At 33.0% G+C, this 5697-nt stretch overlaps 1 long non-coding RNA gene across 1 annotated transcript; it reads right to left on the reverse strand.

The window, feature by feature from the left end:
* Positions 1-612: 612 nt before the first annotated feature.
* On the reverse strand, positions 613-1637 carry LOC146886049 (uncharacterized). The gene is made up of 2 exons (XR_014995142.1): positions 1152-1637; positions 613-990 (listed from the first exon to the last, which is right to left on the reverse strand). It is a non-coding gene; the product is annotated as an uncharacterized LOC146886049 (long non-coding RNA).
* Between the last annotated feature and the right edge of the window lie 4060 nt (positions 1638-5697).

Below are 5697 nucleotides of genomic sequence, written 5' to 3' on the forward strand. Positions count from 1 at the left end.
TACCTAACCTTGGCGATGCCGAGCAGGTATCGGATAGTCCCAAGTTTGGCCTATGAATATCCTAGTCCAGGGCGCTATTCTGAACTATCCAGATATTCACCTACTTGGTAAAACTTCCTTAGACCCCACCATGGTCCCTGCCTTTCATCCCGCAGTGTACCAAACTGTGACTTCCCAAATACAAACACTTTGACACTGGTTTAATCTCAACTTATTGAACCAACTTAACTCTCACTCAACTGACATACTCTTGGATATTTTCAAGGGTCATAAAATGTGATGACTATCAAATCATGTTGTCAACACCCAATTTTGTCCGAGTAATACCTTTTTTTATCTTTTTATTTTTTTTTATTTTTCTTCTTATCTTATTTTACTTTTATTTTAATTTGTCATTTCATCTTATTTTACTTTTATTTTATTTTTATTTTATTTTTATTTTATTTTTGTTTTTATATTTATTTTTTTTTATTTTGATTTTAATCATATTTTGTTTACTTTTTATTTTTTTATTCCTTTTTCAAAAAATATGTATATAAAAAAATGTAAAAAAAAATGAAACAAAAAGAAAACAACAAAAAAAAAAGAAAAGGAAAAAGGGAAAGAAAAAGGTTAACAAGAAAGAGCAGGAAGCAACGTCTGCTTTCAGCCTTATCCCACATCTCGAGGCAGGAAAGGAACAGATCAAAGGCATAACAGAGATCATCAATGTCCCTTCATTCAAAAAAGGCTTCACCTTCTTCACTCAGGGGAGATTTTTTTTTTCTTATGGTATTCTCTGCAAAAAAAAAAACACACCTTCATCCTCAGGATTCCTACTAAAACACCATAACCCATGATTGCACCTGGATTCACTCAACAGATTCACCTCCTCCCAGTCCCTCCATTATCACTTTCATTTTGAACCTGCACAAAACCAACATAACAGATTCATACCATCGTCCTTCACCCTCCATTCCTTTTACCATCATCTTCACTATCATCCTCCACCTGCGCAAAATAAAAACAGAGACCAAATCACAAACTTGAGGCTAACTCGCTCAAATCTGAACGGGTCGCGGGGCATCCACGACCTTCTCCACCATTCTTCATTTTCTGTTAAACTCATAATAACACCAAACAGTCACATTTCATCTTCCCCAAACACGCACATTCAATCAAAACAGAGAAGAAACAAGATTGCCGACGACAATGTTCGTCGACGAATCGAACTTCGAGTGGCTGAGTGACGGCAGCTCCGATCGCAGTTGAGGGCGCCACAGTGAAGCAAGGTGGTGTGAATTCCAGGACCCGGTGGCTCGTGCAAGAAGAAGAAAGAAAGGACGTTGGTGATGTCGCCGGTGAGACTCTTGGTCGGCCAAGAGGAGGAGCGGTGGCGCTGGTCACGCAAAGGGAAATGGCTGCCATGGATGAGAGTGAAGGAGAAGACCCTGGCTCCGCGTGTGCGTGATAGAAGAAAAGAGAAGGGAGGAGCTTTGAGGGGTCGGGTTCTCGCCGGCGACGCCGCCGGTGGTGGCTGGCGTCGACGACGTGGCATCGCGGCATGGTGGCATAGCGTGGTGGTGCGGCTGCAGACCGTGCAAGGAAGAAGGCAGCGTGTAAACGTGTGAGAGGGAGAGAAATAAACCCTTTTAGGGTTTCTGTTTATTTAAAAAAATAAGAAGTTGGGTTTGGGCTGACAGACCCCTCTTTACTCCGTTCACCCGTCTTTAATATCTGCACACCCCTTTTTTATCTCTACGCACTCCATCTTTAATATTTGCACCTCCTCTATTTGCAGATTTGAATTGTTTTATGTTTTTGGTTTTTATTTGCTGACTACACCCCAGTTTTCACTGTTTACACTTCTCCTGCATTTTTCTTCCATTTTCAGTTTTTACTCATCACACCCCATTGTTTATGTTTACACCCTTCATGCCTTTGCTGATTACACCTATTTTTCCCAGTCCACACCCTTTGTTTATTTTCACTTATTTTCATATTTTTACTTATTGCACCCTACTTTGTTTTGTGCTTACACCTTCCATGCTTTACTATTGTTACTCCTTTTTTTTTTCAATTTTTACCATCATTTTATTTTTGTCTCCATTTTCGTACACATTTATTTATTTTTTTTTAAAAACATTTAAAAATCATGAAAATTCACACAAAATAGAAAAATCTTAAAAAATGAAAAATGTTCTTTTTGCTTTATTGTGTCTGTCCGGTCGCCCGCACCGGGTGACACTCATTTTCAAAAATACTAAAATAGTTTCTTTCTCTTTTAGTGTCTTTCCGACCGTTCGCGTCGTATAACACATATTTTCAAGTAATTCAAAAAACACCAAAAAAAAATACAAAAATATAAAAAATATAAAAAATATCAATATTTTTAAACAAAAATGTCTTTTAAGAACTACGTGATCCTTGATTCTCCACCGTGAGATACGTAGGAGCAAGGCCAGTCCTTGTCAGGTTCACCTCTAAAAGATCAAATCATTTTCTCAATTGTTTTTTTTAATATCTTTAAAGAACTACGTAACCCTGATTTCTCACTTTAAATGAGAATACGTAGGACCAAGGTCAATCCTTGTCGGGCCCAAAAAATTTTTTAAAAAATATATTGTTTCTTTAGCATTTTTGTCTCATTATTTTTGGGGAAAATTAATATTTTGAAAATCACATCAGCTTTGCATTTTTAATTAAAGGTACCGCCCTCGGGCGGGCGCGGTAGGGTGCTAACACCTTCCCTACGCGTAACCGACTCCCGGATCCAAAATCTGGTTTTTCGCAGACTTGTTTTATTTTTATGGTTTTCCATAGTTTTCCAGAATAACTATGGTGGCGACTCCAAATCTCTTTTTAAACCCGTTTTCTTTTTTTGGTTCGTCGTCCCGTCGCGATTTCGATTACGACACATGTCATTGTATAAACTATACACAAAGAATATAAAACAACGATAAAATGTACATGCAATTTTTCTTCTATCAAAGCTCACTAAATAAAATAATATATACTTTCACTTCACATTTATTTATTTTTAATTGTAAAAATAATGATAAAATAAGAATCAAGGCAAGAACTTTAAATAAATAAGTAGATAAGGGTAAGAATGTTATAATTAAACAAAAATATAAATTAAACAGGACCAGTACGTAATTGGAGATTAAATAAAATAAAATAAATAAACAGGACCAGTGCGTAACTGGAGATAAATAAAATAAAATAAAATAAACAGGACCAGTGCGTAACTGGAGATAAATAAAATAAAATAAAATAAACAGGACCAGTGCGTGACTGGAGATAAATAAAATAAAATAAATAAATAGGACCAGTGCATAACTGGAGGTAAATAAAATAAAATAAATAAACAGGACCAGTGCGTAACTGGAGATAAATAAAATAAAATAAATAAATAGGACTAGTGCGTAACTGGAGGTAAATAAAATAAAATAAATAAACAGGACTAGTGCGTAACTGGAGATAAATAAAATAAATAAAATAAATAAATAGAACCAGTGAGTTACTGGAGATAAATAAAATAAACTAAATAAACAGGACCAGTGCGTAACTGGAGATAAATAAAATAAAATAAATAAACAGGAACAATGCGTAACTGAAGATAAATAAAATAAAATAAATAAACAGGACCAGTGCATAACTGGAGATAAATAAAATAAAATAAATAAATAGGACCAGTAACTGGAGGTAAATAAAATAAAATAAATAAACAGGATCAGTGCGTAACTAAAGATTAAATAAAATAAATAAACAGGATCAATACATATTTAGAGATTAAATAAAATAAATAAATAAACAGGATCAGTATATAATTGGAGATTAAATAAAATAAATATAAGAGGATAATAAGTGAAAATAAGTTAAATGAAAGTAAAAAGAATAATATATGAGTCAAAATAAATAAAAGATTAATATAAAACCCATGAGCTTATCAAGATTAATATATAAGAGCTTAACATCACTCCCCCTTACCTTATTGATTGAAGAGCACATAATAATAGTTGTAAAAGAATCTTTGCTCTAAACTTTCTTTCCCTATTTTTTTTTTTCTTCTTTCTCTTTCTCTTTCTCTCTCTTCTTTCTCTCTCTCTTTTCTTTCTCTTTCTCCCTCTTTCTCCTTTCTTTCTCACTTTGTTTATCTTTCACGTAACTTCTTCTTCCATCTACATATATATATATATATATATATATATAAGCCTTTCCATGTGCCAAAATTATCATTGCTTTGCTTTCATTAATTAAGAGATAATGTTTATCTCTTTAGATTCTTTTTTTTTCCTTCTTATCTTTTCTCATGTTCTTATCTTCTTATCCTTTCTTATTCTTTTCTTTTTTTCTTTTCTATATTATTTTTTTTCTCTTTTAAAAATTCTTCATATATATATATTTTTTTTACACACACCTATTTAATTAAAATATTTTTACCTAATATATATATATATATATATATATATATAATATTTGTTTTGTTTTATTCTTATTGTTATTTTCAATAAGTAAAATTACATCATGATAAAATATATTTTTAATGTTTAAAATGCATTTAGATAAAATATGAAACATTAGTAAAAATATAAGATTTTCTAATTGTTTTATTTAAAATAAATAATACAGTTTATTAAAAAAATGGATGTTACAAATATCATGGGACATGATCATTTACACATGTACTATATAGTGTACTACCTTTAGTTTTAACAAAGTAATAGCGTGAGTCTACAATATAATTTGTGATATGTTCACTTATTGGAAACTGACTCTCATATATGTTCGTTTGGACAAATTAATTGATTGAAGGTGTAAAAGACATCTTTCCTCTTTCTTTCTTCAGAAAAATCTTTCATCCATCGAATTGAGGTGTAAATTATGTTATGAAAGTTTTTTTATGAACTAGTTTCTCCTAAAAGACTGTGAAGAAAATTAACAAAATATTCTCCTTCTTCGACCTATCCACTCATCTATCAAAATTTCTTTTATATTTACATTTGTAAGGAAATTTTTATTATTATCAAAGGGTGTTGTAAGTGCTCCGGTCTCATAATGATGGCCAAACCAGAACAATAATTTCTCTCTCTCTTTCTCTCTAATTCACTCCCTCTATTTTTTCATGTGTTATGATTTGAGACTTCCAGTTTTGAAGAGAAAGAGAATAAAATTGTTTGGGATTTCCTTCTTTCCTTGTTTCATATTGTTGTCCTGTTGAGTGTTTAGGATTTCAATTAGGGAAATTGTTTCTCCCGTTTTTGGATTTAATAGATGACCTATTATGATTCACAATACCTTGGGCTTCACTAAACCTTAAAAGGGAGTGTACTGATTCTTGTACTGAAAAGAGAATCCAAACCTTAGGAATAAGCAGGCTTTATGTAAACACGACGAAAAGGATGTGGTTGTCGGAATATGTGAGCTAGACGAGCCCGTGTGTAGAAATGGTACTATGCCACCTCTGCAAACATTTACTTTCATATATGTCACCCTTTTTGAAAGACTCGGCTTCCGACTTCCCTTTAACGACTTCAAGAAAAGCTTATTGACTGCACTGAATGTGGTCCCTGTCCAGTTACACCCTAACAGTTGGGCCTTCATCCGAGCCTTTCATATCCTCTACGGGGGTCTCGGAATCCGACCTACACCAACTATGTTTTTATAGTTCTTTGAGTTGAAGAACCGTTCGTCCCGACAACTCTGGACATCTTT

This window comes from Vigna unguiculata, chromosome 5 (assembly GCF_037176805.1).
Source record: "Vigna unguiculata cultivar grain cowpea cultivar isolate G323 ecotype 2 chromosome 5, ASM3717680v1, whole genome shotgun sequence".
Taxonomy (NCBI): domain Eukaryota; kingdom Viridiplantae; phylum Streptophyta; class Magnoliopsida; order Fabales; family Fabaceae; genus Vigna; species Vigna unguiculata.